Genomic DNA, 21,005 nt, shown 5'->3' on the forward strand with positions numbered 1-21,005 from the left:
GAATCTCTGACTTACTGCTATTTACCCAGTGGACACGTACTGAACAGTGAAAAACATACATCAAGGCAACAATGAATTATAAAAAAAAAATATTTCAAAAAGGAAAGGCAAAACTAATTTGATAAAGTAATTTAGATCTTTCTGAAAACATAAGTGGTTATGAATGTTGGTCTCAGGCCCAGGAAGTAAGCTCAAGGCAAATACTCAATCGCTCCGTTGACGGATATAGTGCAGGCCCCAGAAACCCGTAGTCCTGGGACGCAGGTTTGTTTGTTTGGTGTTTTTAACTTACTCCTGGGAGTTCGGAGCTGTTGCACTTCTGTGTGTTTAGGACCCCTTGTTCCACGGTGACAAAGTACATTGTCAAGTAAGACGTCACTTGGTAGCTTTCCACATTTAAAGCTCAGTTTCCTCTCCGGCAGGTGTCTTGGCAAAGACATGTTTTGACTGGGGCTTGGGTCCAGATAAGATGGGATCCTAGGGCAGCATGTATGAGCAGGGGGGACACATGAGCAAGAGCACAGGGGTGGGGGACTGAAGGGAGCATGGGGGCCTGATGAAGAAGGAACCCCCCCAAAAAGGCTGTTCTGATTGGAATGGCAGCTCAGGTTAGGGGCTCTGAGGAAAGGGGATTTCAGACCACAGAGAGCATGGGTTTCCAGAATGAAGACTGTGGAAAGTGGTTGCAGATGATGTTTGTTTGGCCCCAGCGCTGTTTCTTCGGAGGACTTCCCCATCTCCCAGAGGGGGGTCCAGTTGAAGGATGGTTGGTCCTGCTCTGATGCCGGGGCTGCGGGGAGCCCAAGGACCCAGGCTCTCCAGGCTTTTCAACCCATCCCCTTGAGAAGGGCGAGCCATCCCGAGGGTGAAGGACCCCAGCAAGGCCAGTTAGAATTCTTGCATGGGTAGCTTTATTGATACCAGGGGTGGGAAGTGCTTTTTCTACTGGCCGCGCTAAGTCGGGAGCTGAAATCTGGATCTGCAGCTGAAGCAACTCAGGATTGGGTGATTCTTCTCTTAAGCCCCTACTGCTCCGACCTGGGCAGATCCGCAGGCCAGATAGCGCAGAGTTCCTTCCGTGTGACAATGAGGACCAGTGGCCGCTGATCCTGCTCCCCGGGGTCCCCCACATACGAGTCCTCATTTCCTGGCACTGCAAGTATCCACCCCACCAACGCGTATTAAGTGCCTAGTGTCTACTAAGCACTGGGTCCTGCTCCCTGCTAAGGGTCTTATTTAGAAAGGAAACAGGCCGCTTCTGAAGATGTTTGCAGGCTGGGGAGGACAGACAGGACAAGCCTCCTAGCCAAGAGCCAAAGAAACAAGTGGAAACACACAAACTCAGCTTTTTTTTTTTTTTTTTAAAGATTTTATTTATTTGACAGAGAGACAGGCAGCGAGAGAGGGAACACAAGCAGGGGGAGTGGGAGAGGAAGAAGCAGGCTCCCAGCGGAGGACCCTGATGTGGGGCTCGATCCCAGAACGCTGGGATCACGCCCTGAGCCGAAGGCAGATGCTTAATCACTGCGCTACCCAGGCGCCCCACAAACTCAGCTTTGCCAAGAGAGATTTCAGAGGGTAAATGTGTCAGATAGAACGGCGCATCGAGCTGAACGCTTTTTATCAAACCGAGTGCAGCGGGTCACGGCAAATTTGAATATGCAGGAGGTCAGCTTGGGGTCTGAGGCTACAAGTCAAAAGTAGAAGTAAAACCCGTGAATTGCAAAATAAAATACAGTTCAGAGAAAGAGGGGGCAGGAGGCAGAAAGGAAGAAAGGAACAGACTATAGATGACAAGAGTTAATACAATGTTAATGGGTTTAAAGCTATGTTTAATACTATATTCTATAAATTTAGCCTGAGTGTGAACACACATCAGAGGTTCCCCTCGGTGGAGGGCAATCACACCGAGTCCTATAAAACCCTGGCAGGCAGAATTATGCAATTCCAGCTCCTGGTTTCTCAGCCCTGTCCCCGCTGGCTGCCTTGATCTTGTCAGTCCTCCACCTCCCCCCGCGCTATCTGGTGAAGCACCGGAGGCAGAACACAACTTCTGAAACAAAGAGCACCCGCCCGCTGGCTCTGTCCTCGCTCTGTCTTTGGAGGAAATACTGCGATAAAGCCTGCATGACACCAGGCACAGTGACTCCGAGGATGAGCTCACATTATGTTTCATAATGAGGCCACCGAGACTTATCAGACCAGTAATCTAAAGGTGCTTTTGCCCCAGAAGCAGTAACTCATTCCAGGGCCGCACACAGACTTCTGCAAAGGTGTCTGGAACCCTGCAGCCTTTTTTCCTCAAGAAAAGAGAATACCAAATCTGCATATTGTCTTTTGAGGGGACACATCACCAAGTCTCAGATTCAAACTCAATGCAAAACTTTCAGGAGAATAGAAGTCTGGAAAATATTTTCTTTTCTTTCTTTCTTTCTTTTTTTTTTTTTTAAAGATTTTATTTATTTATTTGACAGAGATAGAGACAGCCAGCGACAGAGGGAACACAAGCAGGGGGAGTGGGAGAGGAAGAAGCAGGCTCATAGCGAAAGAGCCTGATGTGGGGCTCGATCCCACAACGCCGGGATCACGCCCTGAGCCGAAGGCAGGCGCTCAACCGCTGTGCCACCCAGGCGCCCCTGGAAAATATTTTCTACACTAAAATAACCAACACTCTTTGTATCGAAGGACCTAGAATTACAACTGGAGGCAGTTGAAGAAAGAAGGAAGAAAGCATTTAAGGCAAGTAGAAGTAGAAAACATTTTCCACTCTGGAAAATTGGAAGAGAAATAAGCCGCACGTTATAGCTTTTACTTTTATGGGCAACGTGCACGTAAAATACACATGTAGAAAATTATGGTGCTTTCTGCCGTGAAAATATAGTGAACTCGATAAATTAGAAATTTTCTTCTGTGAATTCATTTTAAAGTGGGTTCTAAATTTCACCAATGTAATGATTTAGTGGAAATGTCACTTTATTTGAATCTATTCTAAATTTACAGGAATAAGAGTACTTTATGAGAGTCAAGTGCAGAGCAGTCAGAAGTCACGTTTATGGCTCTAATCCTTTGGAAAAGGACCTCTTGTCCTTAGAAGAGGAGAAGAAACCCTGAGTAGGGCTGGGAGCGTTTCCAACTGTGTGGCTCACAATTGGGGTGACTGCTGGGGACCGGCTTTTGGCATGCTTCCAGAACAAGGTTGGACACAAAACTCAGAAGCCCACCTCCTTGGTGACTTTGTTTTCCAGTTCTACCAGCTCGATGCTCAGGTGGGAGACTCTGAACTGGAACAGAGTTACATGGGGAAGGCAAGGGGCTGCTTCCCTGCTTGTATAAGTTAGAGGGTGACAGGTTCCGCTCAGACTGGGAGCCTGGGAATCCCGGACAGCTGCAGAGGTCTGTGGGTGGCTGATTTGGTGGAAATGGTGCTGGTCTACAAGGAGCAGCAGTGCTAACAATTCCTTGATTTACTACAGAAGAGGACAGTTTGGTGACCCTAGAGGTGCCCCTGGGAGCCCCATGAGAGCTGCTTCTCCTGCCTCCCGAATGACTTTGTCAACATGCACCTGCTCTTATTCGGTCCTTTTGACCTAACCGGATCAGAGTGGGTGGTACTGCGGCTATGAGACTCTGACCAGAGCCCTGGGGAAGAGCTGGTCAGAAGTGAATTCCAGAAGATGAAAAGAAGTGTCATTCTTGGTGTACACATAGATTTCTTTCTACAGAGAAGGTGGCTTATAAGAAGCACAGGCTTATGTAAAGGTCCTGGGGCACATTGATCCATGCATCTGTGGCAAAATAGAAACAGTTGTCATCACAGCTGAATAAGGCCGGGGATCTCCAGGTCTCTCCAGGAAGAGCTTTTCTGGGGAGGAACACACCAACCTTTCTTCAGGAGGCTGGCAGGACACTCAGCAGCTCCCCAGAAGGGGACATTCTCCTGGCAATGTGCCGACCTTGGGTTGAGATCTTAGTGGATTACAAGAGGCTGGGTTAAAGATGCTGGGTTATTTCAGATAGAAATTGTATATGGAGCGACGAGCAGGAAGTTCCTCATAAATCAACATGGCCGATGTAATGCTTTCTGCTATGAGCCCACTTTCCACCTTTTAGGAAATCAGAGTACTTATGGTAGGAGTCACTTTTCCACACGTGAGACTCATTAATGACGGTGATTGCAACTAGCTGAAGCGGTATCCTAGGAATTACTGTTGAATGTAATTGTTTTTTGTACAGGGAGCAATTTCAAAGCCTAGGGTACATGCTGGAAAGCTGGTTGGTGCGAGCACACCCTGCATGCCTGTGTTAATCACAGTCTGGAGAATGGAGAGTTCCCGTCCTCCCTCTCTATTCCCATCAAGCAGAATATGCAGGACACGTTGTTCAGTGTTCAAGGTCAGGGGCTCCCGGGGTGGCCGAGCTGGATGTCTCCCTTGTAACAAAGGGTGTCCGGGGGCAGTCCTTGATGTCCTCAGGACACTGGCCGTGCGAGGAGGGGAGGGGCCGCTGAGAGTTTCTAGGCTAGCCTGCTGTGCTGTTAAAGCTCACCGCGCCCCAGCGCAGCTGCGATGCTCTGTCCAGTCGTGCGCTCCTGGCCTCCCTGGGCGTCAGCTCCTCCAGTGAGCCTGTGTGTCCATCGCTGTCTCCAGGGCTTTCCTTGGCCTCACCGGACGATCCCCCCCCTTGGCTGAGTCTGCCGGGGTGCAGCTGCACGCAAAGTATGCAGAAATTTTAAATACCTAGGGCTGTAGCCATCACCTTGTGTATCGTGAATCAGGGGGAGTTGCAATGGGGGTGAAGCTGCCAGGCTCTAGGTGTGGTCCTGAATCTCATTAGATGTGTGGTCTTGGGGTGGTCATTCACCAGAGCAAGTCTCAGTGCTTTTATTCATACCCTTCCCTTGACGCCAGCATCCCTGGACGGGTCTGCTTCCTTGCCTGTTCCCTGGTTGCTACACTTTGGTCCAGTGGTGAGGTCCTGCCAGGTGTGTTGTCTTTCTAGATCAAGCTCTGCTCCTCCCTGGCTGTGGATTTTATTGGTCCCTGGGGTGAGTTTGAGAATTTCAGGGCTGACCAAGGCAAAGAAGAAACCAGACGGTGAGATGACAATATTGAATGACAAGCTTCACTGAGTGGCATTTGGACAGGACTGCATGAGAGAAGTCCCTCCCAGCAGGAGAATTTTTCAGAGATACCTGCACAGGGCCACTGGCCAGAAAAGAAAGGAGGTGAGGGAACTCCCAGGGGGCAGAGGGGACATGGAGTGGGCATTTACACGTCCAGATGATCCTGGCTGCAGCTGGGGCGGGGGGTCCTCTGGGTCAGAGAGCTTCGAAGGGAAGCAGTGATTTGGGTCTTTTATTGTCATAGGATTTGTCTTACCTACAGCTGGCCGATGTTGGGGGCAGCTTCACGGGGCATGCGTAGCAAGCAGGCTCTAAATGGCTAAAATTCTGCCTGTTTGGGTCTGTTGGAAACAACTAGATGTGTAACAATTGAGTTTGGTGCGAGTGGGCTTGGAGCTAATGGCTGTAGGCTGCTGTGGAGAGTGAGCGATGTTGGGGCCAATACGGAGGGGTCGTCTCTGGTGCACTTACACAGTAATCCCTACACAGCACTGAGTCGCTCAAGAAGTTTTGAGGTTTCCTTAGCATTAGCACCCCCCCTCCGCTTCTTCCTTGGGCACGATGCTGAGTATTAAGCGGACCCCATGAGTCTCACCTTCTCTTGGGTCTGGATTCTGAGACACGGCTCTTGCTCAACGTCAGTTCCCAACTGTTCTAGGTGTTTCATCGAAAGTATTTTAGATTCAACCACAGAGTTGGCAAAAAAAAATAAGGATTCCATAGAGAATAAAAGTGAGCAAAGTCAGAAAACCTTAGTTCTCTGTAACAACCTCTCTGTCAATCTCTACGCAGTGGCACAGATAATCTGATGGTCTGTGCTTGGACACCCAGCCACCTCATGTTCACACCTTGGTCCCAACTCAGTTGCTCCAATCCCAGAACTGAACGACATCAGGTTCATTTACGTGTAGATACACGATCTATCCTTGTGCAAACTGCATTAACCCTAATTATGGCTCAGTATCTGGGTTATCTGCAACAAGTGTGATAATCTCGAAATGAAATCTGGTCCTGAAGATTAAATGCCCGGAATTGTCATCACTATCAGTATTGACATGGAAGAGGAACGGACTTAATACAAGTTTACTAAATGCCTGTAATATTTTATACTTGATCCGTGAAAAGACGATGACATTTTTCTAATGCATCTTAAAAAATGTCCAACCCAGCCCAATTATTTTAGCAGTCTTCCTTTCGTATAGGAAAGTATTTGTTGCCGGTGGTGGGAGGGTTATTGCCCACTCTACACGGCCAGTGCTGTTGTCTGTAATGGAAAGACCTCTACTATTTTCTCAAGCTCTGTTATTCAATTATTTCCCCTAGTATTCTGATGGAGCTTCAAAGAGGGACATACTGGCGAGGGTAACATGCCTAATGTTTTGTCCTTTACTCAGGGAGCTGGAACACATGTGTTTTATGACACACAACATAGTCATGTACAAGAATATTGGTTTTCTGTAAGCTTTTAAAATAAAAGAAATGCCTCTAAGGAAGAGAAAGCCAATAATAACCCATGTAAAATATCTGAGGGCAGAATTTAGATCTAAGAGCCCCTTGTTCTTTGCTAAACCCGTTCTATTTCTGGAGAGAATCTAGAGCACTGATTTGAAGATGGTTTAGATTTGATTTCAGATTTTTGAAGACTTTTTTTGTTAGAGAAAACATGTCACCATTATTTAGCAAAATAATGTGACCATTGGCTTCCTAATGAGTAAGCATCCGACTACTGAAGTCAGAAATAAGAGCATGGCGAACCCATCTGAAGGCAGATGATTCTGGCTAGACTGTTCGTGTAAAGCTTGCACCTTAGAAATCTAATCACAAACGCCGAAGGTGTTGGTGTGATATCACAGGTGCCACTGTGTAAAATCAGAAAGCATCATCATGTATAACACACGATATGTAAACACATTTTTCCCCATTCACTTTGGCTTTATTGACTATCTCCTTTCTTATGAAACATCCTTTGAAAACAAGGCAGGAAATTGAAGAGGACAAAATAAAGCAGAGCTTTCTTTTCCCATTTAGTGGTGGTGTCAGGTGGTTATATGCGTACTGTCTGTGCGTTGCAAAAGCAATGATACGATAATTCTTTTATTTATTTTTTTTAATTCTAATTTTTTATTTATTTTTTTAAAGATTGTATTTGTTTATTTGAGAGGGACAGAGAGAGAGAGAGCACAGAGGAGAATGAGAGGAAGAAACAGTCCCTGTTGAGCAGGGAGCCCCATATGGGGCTCAGTCCCAGGACCCTGGGATCATGACCTGAGCCGAAGGCAGATGCTTAACCAACTAAGCCACCCAGGCGCCCCAATAATTCTTTTAATTAAAAAGGAATTTTAGCTTTTTCTCCTTTCATAGGTTTATTTACCTGTCTATAGCTATATAGCTAACATTGTTTATTTTTGTAGTTAGTATGTGCAGATATCATACACATAGAATCTTTATTAAATTCTAGTATTTTCTAACTTGTCACATGAAATCATATTGATACGTGGGATGATGTATAGACTTTAATATCTTTACATATGTATACGTAGTATTACTGATAGTATTAAAAAAGCTGTTTACTACATTTTTATAAAAGCATCGTCTTATAAAAGTCATGTTGTAAAAGAAGGGGGAGTGGTTCTGTATGTGGGCTTGTAGGCTTGCTGATGCTGTCACCATATTACATTCAGCCGAGAGATTGAGCATCTTTCAGCAAACTTCCATCCCTGGGTCACAGCTCGTCACGACCTCGATCTACCTCAAGGCTAACATCAGTCCTCCCACAGAAATGGAAGCAAGGAGCCATCAAATTGCGGTGGGTTGAATGTGGGGTAGTGTCTGTTTCAAAGGGGGAGGGTGTTGAAAAAGGAATGACAATATGCATCAGATTTTTTTTTTGGATACAATAAAATACTTTCATACAATAAAATAACTTAATACAATACATGTGCAATATAAATGCATTGTGCAATTTTAAATTTTCTAACAGACCCATTAAAAAAGGAAAAAGAACCAGGTAAAATTAATTTTTACAATATTTTACATCCAATATACCCAAAGTATAATTTCAACCCATATGCAACCCAATGTAAAAATAATTGGAATATTTTACATTCCACATTTTGTACTAAGGCTTCGAAACCTGGTCTCTACCTCACACCCATAGCACATTTCAGTTTAGATGACCCACATTTCTGGTGTTCAGTAGCTATGCTAGGCTAGTGGCCACCATGATGCACCAGATTTTTAAATTCATAATAATAATAGCTAATAGATTTTGAACTCTTCCTATGTTTAAGCACTAACTTTTATGCTATATCTAATTTAATCTTCATTTTCTACCTAATCGCACCAGCTAGGTGTGTCCGAGCTAAGACTTAAGCTCAGATCTGTGTTTTGCCCCCTCAAGGCTTTGAGCGCCACACCAGGCCGCCATTTGCTTTACGTTAATCACCACAGTTCTCTTCAAAGTCCTTCTTTGGGATGTTACAGATACCGTGTGATGTTGCCGCTGCTCCAAGCAAAGGAAAAACTCAGTATTATTGGAGGAAATCACACCGCAGATAGAAATATTGTTTTGAATTTTTCTACTTTCAGCTGCTTCCGCAGATCTGAGATGCCTATTTTGATAGTTCTACTATAGTCACTTATTTTTCTAAGATAATCTGTTCTCCATATGTAACGTGCTTAGATCTCCAAAAGCCTCTTCCTAAGGGAGTAGACCCTACACAGTGGATTTCACGTGGCTCTCACCCCAACAACCTCGTTCACTCGGCATTTGTGAGGATGTGTCTCACAGGTTGTAAGACGCGTGAGAAAGTCCCCATCTTCATTACACTCTGACAGCATCCTCCATCCTTGAGGGCAATACATCATTGAGGAAAGGCTGATGGGAGCCACTTGCCTATAATAAATGTGTTTCATCTGTAGACTCTCTATAAATATCCATTCTCGATTGACTTATTTAGAGTCTCCTACACACTGGGGTACCGAGTGTTATTTTTATCAGTCAGTGTTGAGTTTTGTGATCCATGATGTTCCAAATTCAATGTCAAACAATTACTTTTCCAAAATATCAACCTATGTGTTCCTGATAATGAGGACAATTAACAACTTGAATATACCAAAATATTGCCCACTGTTTTACACATTAAAACAAATGGCATTTATGTTATTGGAAAGAAAGTTGCTTTTATGTAACTAAAAGATTTTCATTTTCTTTTGACATGAACTGTTGATAGAGAAGAAATGAAAAAAATTGTAGAAAGTACATATTAATCTCCTATGGTTTCAATGTACTATCAAAAAGCTTCAATTTTGTAAATGCAATCATTTACATTGATATATCTCAGAGGTTAGATATTAAGATTTTTCAACATCTATTGACATTCTTGGCTGGAAAATTCTTTGGTGTGAGGGGCTGTCCTCTATGTTGCAGGATGTTTAGAAGCATCCCTGCCCTCTACCCATTAGATTCTAGTAACAAGTTTCAACAATGTCTCCAGAGATTGCCATTGCCAAATGTCCCTTTGGGGACAAAAATATCTCCCTCAGTGGACAACCACTGAGATATATTTCTTACATACGCTTTTTTTGACTTTGATGTTTTTCAGGGATAAAAAATTATAACTAGAAAAAAACCCAGTGATCTTATTTAAGGTAAAAAAAAAAAAAGTAGCATTCCTAAATAAAATGACTGCATACATATACCCAAAAGTGTATTGATAAAGAACAGACATTCCTTGATTTAAGAATGACACTGAATTAGTTGTCTGCTGCTGTTTAACAAATTAATCTAAAACTTAGCAACTTACACAACACACTTTTATGATCTCAGTTTCTGTGACTCAGGAAGTCAAGGGGCAGCATAGCTGTGTGGGTAGTTCTGGCTCTTAGATCTCTCACCAGGTTGGAGTCAAGATGGCCGCCAGGGCTCTAGTCATTTCCACTCAACTAGGGCTGAATAATCATCTTCTAAGACACTCCCCTGTGTGTGAGCTAACTTCAGCTTCTCCCAGGCTGTTGGACCAAGCCCTCAGTACTTCATCACCCACGTTGGCACCTTCACAGGCTGCTCTTACAACATGGCGGCAGCTTCATCCTGCACAGGTGATCTGAGAATGAGACAAAGCACACCAGAGATGGAAGACACATGCTTTTTGTTTTTTTTTTTAAGATTGTATTTATTTGAGAGAGAGAGAGAACGAGCAGGGGAAAGAGGGAGAGGGAGAAGCAGACTCCTCGCTGAGTGGGGACCCTGACATGGGGCTCCATCCCAGGAGCCTGAGATTATGACTTGAGCTGAAGGCAGATGCTTAACAGACTGAGCCACCCAGGTGCCCCCCCATGCTTTTTATAATCTGATTTTGGAAATGACATCCCATCACTCCTGCCATATGAAGGGAACCAGTATGACCTGCCCATCCTCACTGGGTGGGCATCACACCAGAGCGTGAGCATCAAGAGACACGGACCACTGAGAGCCATCAGAGGCTGCCTGCCACAGTCTCCATCACATAAGCAATTAGCTTCCCATGAAATGAGAGTCAGAACCCTCCCTTGCTTTGCTGATAACCGCTCCCATAGCACGGGATGCTCTTTCTCAGCTGAATCATGTGCAACTTTGTCAATGAATTCCCTGAGTCAGTTTTGAGTCAAAAGCCCCACCTCCACCCCACCAATCTTTGTCAGAACTCCTCCCTGTCAGAACACTCAATGACTCACTGAAATTACTATCAGGGACCTAACAGTGAGGGAAACTCCTCCTTCCTATGACTGGGGCAGCAGCCAAGCAGAGGCATCTCCTCTCCCCTGTGGAGCTCCGAAGGCCTGGGTGCCTGGGAACCCTCCTGCTCTTGACTTCCTGGTTTCCAACCCAAGCGCCACCTTTTACTGTGCCTCTCTGAGCTCATTTTTCTGACCCTCAAATTTTTTTTGATAGAATGAGACTGATACGACCTACCTCTCAGGATTGTTGTAGAAACGAAATGAAAGCTCTTAGGGCATGGTAGAACATTTTAAATAAAAGTTTTCTTATATTCATTGACTTCTAGAAGGAAGCAGTTGTGAAATGGTGCTGCACACGTAGTGTTCTGTATTTGTATTAAATTATAGTTAAGTACCATTTGTCAGTCCGGCCTGGGTTGTAAACAGCAGTGAAATCTGAGTGACTTTGGAGAAATGCTTTGAGCTCCAAGATGTCTGATTTGGAATGAGTTTTTGAATGATGGCTTATTTTAATTTGAGGACAGCGTGCCATAGTTAGATTTGTTTCCTTGTACTTAACTAGCGATTTTAACCAGAATTCCTGACAGAACCATTCTTTTAGTCAGATTCCTGGAATGAGAAGCAAGAATTCTGGAATCAGGCCTGGTACCAATTGTTGGGGACATTTTGGGCAGGTGGCTTGATTTCAACCGGCCTAATTTCCCTGGGTTTACAATGAATGAGGCATATGGATGAGGTGATTTCCAAGGCTACATCTGATAAAATTCTATGCTATTCATCTAGTCGGAAGCAGCACTGACATGGGGAAAATCGTCCAGTAAAGCAGAAAAGATTTTCTAAAATATGCCCATAACTTTCTCATGAAAGGACTGCAAGTTTCCACACTGAGGGAGGTGTGTAAATATGTATCGAGCTAAATGATTTTGCCATTCCTTGCAGATCTTGGTGGAAGCTTGTAGGAAGTCTTTCCTTAGTAGGAATTGGTAACTGTGGGGCTGCTAGTGACCAAATTATCTTGAAAACAGGTAAATAAAGGGGAAGAAACAACAAAACATTTACTTTTTTCCCCCAGGTGAATGGCCCCATTGGCCAACCAAATAGTGGATGAAGAGAAGTTTTTATTTATAAAGCATTCCAGCTCATACAGAAATAAGCTATGCTAGAAATTAAAATATGGCCATTTTGTAGTTCCCATGATTAGTGAATCCAGTCAGTGAGCAGCAGCAGCAGCTAACATCATAAAAGGAGAGAATCAGACCCCGTGAACCTGCTCACAGATGTCCACAATACCCCTGATGCCACACTCCTGCTGTAAAAATGGACCCCAAATCTGATCGAGTTCATCTAGATTCAATGATCTGTATAAAGGACACACAGAGCACAGTGTCACGTGTAAATAACACCCCGTGCATGCAAGCAGCAAAATTTCCTCTCTGGCAAACTCTACGGGACCAGCTGATCTTATTTCTTTTGCAAATATGTTACAAGGGAAAATGATTTGTCGAGAAAACTCTACCAATTAAAAGAGATTCATCAATCGAGTATAATGTGCGATTGCATCCCGATTCACAGAAACTGTAAAACATGCAAAGCACAGGGGCGCCTGCGTGGCTCAGTCGGTTAAGCATCTGCCTTCAGCTCAGGTCATGATCTCAGGGTCCCGGGACGGAGCCCCGTGTCGGGCTCCCTGCTCAGCAGCGAGTCTGCTTCTCCTTCTCCCTCTGCCTCCGCCCCTACTCATGCTCTGTCTCTCTCTCTCAAATAAATAAATAAAATCTTAAAAAAAAATGTAAAGCACATTTGTGACATTTATGAGACAGAGCTTTGAATACTGACTATAGAGCCTCCATTTTATTAAGAAATTATAATTTTTAAATGTGATAATGGTACTGTAGTTATGTTAAAGAAGTACATATCTCTTAGATACATTCTGTGATATTTACACATGAACTGATGCATTTTCTTCCAAATAATGTGGGGATGGGGGATAATGTAAGGGGAACACAGATGCGAAAATGGTATAATGTGGAGATAGGGGAGTCGTAGATGGGGAGCACACAGATGATACTAAAATGGCCAGGAGTTGAAACAGTTAAGGTAGGTAACGGAAACACGGAGGTTTATTACAAAATTTTATGTATATGTTTGGAATTTCTCACAGTAAATAGTTAAAAGTAAGTAAATACCAGCGATTGAAAAGAAAAATAGAACCCTCTCTCCTCAAGTCTGTTCCATATTTATAAAAGCAACTGAAAACAGATGTTTGGGGCATCCAAGTGTATGCTACAATGGACTTTGTAAAAACTCAACTTTATAGCCAATAACAAAATGCTAACTTTCCCGCTAGCTTTAAGAGCTGGAAATGGGATATAAACAGTGGTATGCCAGCTCATATAAACTTGCGAGAATTGATTATTAAAATTTTCAATTGTTAAACTTAGCCATTATTAAAATTAAGTTATATAGTGATAATTCAATCAATCATACAGTTAAATTATGCATGATTTAATCAACTATATACATACATAAAAAGAAAATAAATATTCAAAAGTCATTGCTTCTTAATGATTTTACTGTAGTTTTTCCATTTCCACCCTCCTGAGGCTATTTGCATCTACTGTAGGTGTGCGCAGTGGCAAAGCTGTACGTGCTCAGCGCATCTCTCTGCAACTCCACGTTCAGCAGTATCACGGCGGTTGCTTGCAATTGGCTGTGGTGGAGTATTTACAGCGTAGAAAAATTGGCCAATACTACAAACCAAGGCTTTTTTTGTTTCCCCTGAGGACCAGTAGTTAATCATTTACCAGCGCACCACTGACATAAGGAATCATCCATTTGGTTCAAATACGACTAAAATACACTTATAAGACTTAACATTTATTTATGTAGAGAAATACTCAAGAAGTAACTATTTCTACACCACACTGTCCCATTCTCTTATACTGTGTATTACATGTCTGTTTCCTCTACTCTGTGAGCTCCTGATGGTAGGCAATGCATTTACTCATCAGTCTGTTCCAGTGCTGGAAGAGGGGCTGGTGCGTTTGGCTGGTTGAATAATGAAGTGATGGATTTCTATTTATTTAGTATCTTCAATGTGATCATCATGCCAGATACTGTGGAGAGGCAGGAGAGGTAGAAACATTTCTTTCCCTAACCCCTCAAAGGGTTTTTAGTCTACTTGGGATACCCCACTGGTAGATTAAACAATGGTATTAGAGATATGCAATCATTTATCAGTTTATTAGATAGAAACTATAAATTCTAAAAGAGATCAATGAACAAGCAGTCAGGGAGGGCAAGGGTATTCAGTGAAATAAGAAGTACCCTAGATGGACGTTTATCAAGTTCTTGATTGAGAGCACACCACATACCAGGTACTATGCTAAATAATTTGTATATATTTCATTTAATAACCTTAATGGTACTGTGAGATAGAAATATTACCCCCATATTACAGATGAAAAAACTGAGCCTGAAAAAGATTAAGTAATTTTCAGTTAGAGGTAAGGCTTAGATTTTGTCTCAGATTGTCTGTTTTTAAGGATCAGGCTCTTAAGCATTTCACGTACTGACTTAAAGAGGAAGAACAGAATTAGTTTTGAAAGATTGGTGTAATTTAAAAAGCAGAGAGAAAGGAAGAATAGTTTACATAATAGGGAAAGAGACATCATCAAGACAGGATATCAGGAAGAGCGGGATACTGATGAGCTAGCGAGGAGTCTGTCGTGGCCGAGCGGCTGATTCGTCTTTCGGTAGATACGAATATGAGGCTGGCTGGGAGGACCTATTTTCTTGAACGCTTTGAAAGCCAGGCAGAGAAATTTGGCTCTGCAATAGGGAACCATCAAGGTTTTTGAGCTGGAGAGTACTATAAAAATTACAGAATTTTCAAAGATCATTAGCAAATCTACCAGATGGATTGAAAGGGCGAAGATGGAAGCAGATGTTGTCGTAAGAAAGGTTTGCGGCAACATCAAGCTACAATCAAATACAAGGTGTTTTCTTTGGACTTTGGGAATTTTTCTTAAATCATTGCCCATACCTAATGATGATAAAACCACAAGAAGTTCTCCTAATTGAACAACTGATGACTTTTCCCCATAGTGATCGTAGTACAAATCCAATATCCTACCTTAAAGCAGATAGATTACTACTATGGCTGTCTCTGGCGCTCCGGCAGAATGGAGGTCATCTCAGTGCATTTTGAGCCAGGCGGTTCGTTGTGCGGGACATCTAGCCCCTGAGGCTCCTGGGCACCCAAGGACAGAAGCGAACCTACTCGCCCACTCATAGCATTTGCCAGGGCTGCTTTGGTGCATTTCCAAATGTCTTGGGAGAAGGACACCCCAAAGGGGAAAGACTCAGATGAGCAGACCACCTCTCACATTCAGTCTAAGGTTCCTTTTTTTCCAGAAGTATCTCATCCATTAAGAATGTTTCATATCAAACCATCTGTCTTTTATTTCCAAGGAAGACTTACACAGGTTTAATTATTCATCACATCGACCTTCCAAGTCTCTGACCAGATGAATTGTCTGAACTCAATTGAAAAGTCTCTTAATGGCAAGAGGAGAATTGCATACCAGAGCCATGCATACAGCCTAAGCAGAGTAGGCAAAACTCTGAATAATCATTCCTCATAGTAAAATCACAGCTTATTTAGGTTGTAAGAGATTTGAGGTGAAGATCACGTTAGCGTGCATTCAAGAAGGCAGAGGAGGAAAAATGAGAAATACCTCTGGAGGAAAAGAGAGAAGAATGCAGGATCGAACAAAACTTGTAGGTTTTTAATTATTCAATTATTCAATAACGTAGGTTACATTATTCACCAAGAACCTATTTTATGCCGTTAGTCCCTGAGACTGATTAGATTTCCAAATTCACATTCAGAAGTTTTGTTTGCAAAAATGAGTGGGTGTAGATGTGTGGATTTTATTGACTTCACTAGCCTGGCTGCTGGCTGCTCTCATCCTCGGAATATCACCACACCCCCAATCCAGCCCATGACAGCCTGAGTTCCATAGTCACGGCAGTCAAAACCCGAGAGGAAAGTCTTGCCCTTACCAAAAGCTCCTTACCAAATTCTTTCCATGAGCTATCAGTGGGATTAGAAGCAAGAGATTGGCAGGGGGACAGGATCAAAGACCTGGGAAAGAAAATCATACTGAACCAAGGGATTTGGAGAAAGAGAGATTGGAAGACCAACCCCCCCACCCCCCCACCCCCCCCGCCCCAAGAGAAAAGTGAGAGGCTGAGAGCCATGACTGGTGAGATGAGCTATGAAAACTAAAGGACCAGTTCCAGGGATGTCAGAGAAGGTTCTGTGCAGAGGCTGGATGCCCGTAGGATGAACATAGTTCTGACCTCCCCAGGTCACTCTAATTCGTTTAATATTTAGGTGTTGTTTAGTCTTTGAATACATCAATTTGGAACACCAAATGCGAGTATTTAATAATGGTTAAGTTTTTCAGTGACCTGGAAATTTCTAGTTGAAGTTATCTCCTAACTAGTCTTCCTGCACCACCCCACCCCATTCTGTCTTCAGCACAGCACTCTGATCCTTATAAAAGACAAGTCAGGCATCACTCCTCCCTCACATCCCTTCGGTAGCTTCCTGCACCGTGGGGAGCAAGAGCTAAAGCCGGAGGAGGAGGGGTCTCCGCGTGATGGATGGCCCTGCAGCAACCTGGTTTCACCCCTTCCACCCCGCCTCACCCCCCACCAGCCTCACTGGCCTTCTTGCTGATCTTCTCACAAGTCAGGCACGTGATCTCTCAGACCTTGGCACAGACCGTTCCCTTGTCCTTCTCTCCCCAGACATCCACCTGGCTCCCTCCCACGCTTCCTTCGGATCCTTGCTCAAATGTCACCTTCTCAAATGACTCTCCCTCTCACCCCTTCTTTAAAAGGGCAGCAGAGCCTGTCCTGTGTACTCCCACTTCTCCTGCTCTAAGTTTTCCATTTTCTCCTCAGATCGTCCCAACACAATACTAATTCATTTTGTTCATTATTTACTGTCAGTTTCTACCGACAAGGAGGAAGAATCCTTTCTGATGTCCATGATGATGGCAGCTAGAAATGCAATGCTTGTTTATCAAACTAATCCATTCATTCATCTTTTCTTTGCATCCAATGGATGTACTAATGATGACGTCAAAGCTTATGGTGTAGAGAAACACAATGGAGTTTTGAGTCTGTGCAGGGCTACCTGTATATGTCACTAAGCTTTCTCCTTTGAAGATCAAGCTTTTGGTAAATTAATCTAGAGAATTTGTCTTTCTAAATAAATGGAGGAAACTACCAAAAAAAAAAAAAAAAGATATTTTCTAGGAGACAACTGCTTTTTTTTTTTTTTTAAAGATTTTATTTATTTATTTAGCAGAGCGAGAGACAGCCAGCGAGAGAGGGAACACAAGCAGGGGGAGTGGGAGAGGAAGAAGCAGGCTCCCAGCGGAGGAGCCCGAAGTGGGACTCGATCCCAGAATGCCAGGATCACGCCCTGGGCCGAAGGCAGACGCTTAACGACTGTGCCACCCAGGCGCCCCGACAACTGCTTTTTTGAAGGCGACTGTCAACATCATCGGAAATCAACATCATCGGAAACCTCTGTTTCCGGATCCTGTTGCCTCTCTGTGTTACTAGCTGCTTTCCCTCCCGGCAGCATCTGCATCGCTCTCTCTCCCTTTCTCACTCAGTGAGTCGTTCTGACAAAGCCCAGGCCAACCTGCATCCCGTCTACCGTGTCTGAGTTTTTGCCCCCATCTGACCCCCTGAGCACGCGTAGGTTTCAGTATTCCCGGATGCGCCCTCTGCTAACACAGATTCAAGAGCGAGGAGGAGTAAAGAAGCACCCTCTGTGGGAAAGCATCTGGAACATGGGGCACGTGCCCTGGGAACCGATTTTGTGGGTAACCGAGTCCATCATTTGGTTAGGGCCTGATGGCCTCCTGCTTACCTGCCTTGCCAGGAGTCGCCATGACAGTGTTGGCGGCAGCTAATTAGGCTCGTGGGTCCAGAAACTTCTTAACTTCTTAAGAGGTTCTGGAGTGTGCATAATAATGACGATATAAAAGAATTATACTGGAGTGACTGGATGTACAAAATGCAATGAACCAATGCTAATTGAATGACCATATCCTTAAGCACAAATATCAATATCCAGCCCTAACAACTGAGTGATTCTGTTACGTGTCTGATTGTTCCTTCAGGATGAAACCCTGCTGAAGGGTTGGGTTGATCTTACTCATCACCAGGTCTCTGGTCAGCAGGCAGCAGAGGCTGAGTGACTGGTGCTGAATGGATAAATCACTTTTTCCAAGGCCAGGGAAAGTCAGTGGTCTTACCAGCTGAGTCTGAATCCTGGGGGGTTCCTGCACTCGGCTCTGTGTGTAAATGCAGGCAAGTTATTTGTGTTTCCCATGCCTCAGTTTCCCCAACTGTGAACTGTGAATAATACTGTTTCCTGTGTCACAAATGTGTGGTGAGGATGAGATGTGTTTCTGTATGTGGGACCGCTCAGGACCATGATTGCTCCTTCTTATCCAATATTATCTTTAGGGCTGCAGAGACCTTTCAGGGCACCTTTCAGAAGACAACCAACATTCTGGAGTCACGAAGCAGCCTTCGTTCAGTGAAAAATGGCTAATTGGAGGAAAATTGCCAAATGGTCAGCACAGGATTCCTTGTTAGTGTTTCCGTTTCCACAAAGCTGGCCCTGATCCCACTCTTGGCGATTGGCCATTTTCTATCTGCTCACCAACTGCGACTCATAAACAGCACCGGTGATGGCCTGTCTGCCCTTGGACTGTGATGATCTCAGACTGGGTGGGCTACTTTCCATCTGATGACCTTGCTCAGCCCTTCATTTTGCCTTGACTGTCCTTCTGTACTTTCATCATTGTACTCTGCCGACACCGCGCTTCCCTGTCACCTGCCACAGTGTAGACTCTTCCCTCCGCTCCCGTCTCAGGACTCCTCTTGTTCTGGTTTCCCGGTTCTGCCATCTCTCCACCCAAACTTCTCACCAACAAGTGTTTCACACCATGTTGTGCCCCGGTGGCCATTCCCATGGGAGAGGGCAAGTGGAGTCACTGGAGTGCACTCTTAGCTGTCCAGTCTCAAATTATGCTCTTTTCAGACCTAAAATAAGCAGTTCACTCTGGTAGTATTTAGGGCAAGCTAGTTCTGTTTCTAATTGCCACTTTGTAATAAGCACTGCCAATTCTGACCTAGTAGAGAAAAAAGTTCTGAGTTTGAGTATCTTTAACAAGCATGTCCCTTGTCTTTCTGAAGCCATTTACCAGAAACACTGAGCCGTCTGTTTCTCTCGGGCTGCATGCATAGGAGCTGGGCTTACGGGACCTTGCAGAACCCACTTGCAGCAGTTATAGTAAGGAGTAGGGCTTACCTTAATCTTACTGAGACTAGAGAAATGCCCTTAATTTCATCAACTTGCTATAATGTTGTCCTCATAATCTGTACAGTGTTATATGATGTGAATCCAAAGAAAGCTTGCAAGGTGACAGTAATATTGGCAGACATTTCCTCCACCAGCAAAACTGAACTTGTTAGTGCATGAGTGACATGTAAATTGAAGTGACAAACGTCTTCAGAAGCAACCAAAATTGTATTAATGACTCAGAACGATTGGTTTTAATTCATTAAAAATCGTGGGGGAAATTATGTCTGGTACTCTATGAACATATAAATTGAGTATTTATAAAATATATTTTATTCCTAAAAGAAAAAAATGTCTTTCAGATAGTACATTCAGAGACAAACTGATGGATAAAGATAATATTCAGCACTCATTCTTGCATAAATGATATTAAAAATATCCAATTCTAAAGCAAAGGTGATTGAGTAGCCAAAAGTAAATTAGCAATTAAGTCTCCTCCAATGAATAGTTCTAAGACTTCCTCCAAAATTGAAAAATTGTCAAATAAACTGTCACAAATGTACTGTGTTTATTTGAAAATCAATTTGGTTATTAAATATTAATTTTATCTGCTTTTAGGTGTCTATAATTTTAAGCCAAATATTTTATGAATAATATATGTTCTGTTATCAGAAACTAATCATTTGTAGTTTGGAACCAGGGCCTCTATTTCCACACACAGAATAGATATTCCACAACATAGAATCTGATACAGCAGTAACAACAAAACCGCATACATGTACAGCTGGTTGAAGACTTGTGCAAGAAATTTAATTGGAATTCTAGGGAGTTTTAACTTGGATGCTTCCTGAAGATAGATTATAAATAATACAATGAACTTACCTATTTTGTGTGTTTCCTTGTGTGTGGAGGGGGATTGATTGAGTTCGGTGCTCAAGGAGTGAGTCATTGAAGGATAAAATAAGAATGAAAACCACGTATTGCAATGCGGAAAGATTACTACCTACAAGCACGATGATGACTGATAGACTTTACGTCCACTCATCATGTGCTGTCACTCTCAGAAGCACTTTAGAGTTGCTGACTCATTTAAGCACAGAAAGAAACGATTTTGCATGAAGAGAGCAGAAAAATGCCTAGGGAAAAGGCAGTGCTTTTAAGAGGAGGGGCCAGGATCAGGCTAGCCCCAGATAAGGTCTTTGGGAGGGGAAACCATGGTGACCTTTCCTCATGACAATACAGAATATATTCCAAATGCTATTCTCGCATTACTTTTGTTGAGTCACGTGATCATATCTATGTACTCAGATTTTGAGACATGAAAGTGACTCAGGATTTTGCAGCTTAAGTAAGACAAGAAGAACTTGAAAGCTTTTGATAAAGAGATCTAAAAATTATGCATGCATTTAGGGGGAAAAAAAGGCAGATTCCTGAAGGAGGAAATAATTTAGACTTAAGAAGAAAAGACTGCAGGGATAGTAACGTACACTTAGTACATCCTCTCTCTGTCTCTATCATCTATATCTATCTTTAGCTCTCTATCCGTGTATCTATTATCTATCTAATATATATTACATACTTTATATGCACAATATATATGCACACTGCATATATTTATATATTCGTTTTATTCATATTATATATGTATCCGTATATTTGTACATCAAGGTTGGGGGAATAGAAATCTATTTTAAGAATGATGAGATACTACATTAATGCATTAAAGCAGAAAATGGTAGAATCTTTTCCTTTCCATGTCTTTAA

Source organism: Ursus maritimus, unplaced genomic scaffold (assembly GCF_017311325.1).
Source record: "Ursus maritimus isolate PB19 unplaced genomic scaffold, ASM1731132v1 scaffold_15, whole genome shotgun sequence".
Classification (NCBI taxonomy): Eukaryota; Metazoa; Chordata; class Mammalia; order Carnivora; family Ursidae; genus Ursus; species Ursus maritimus.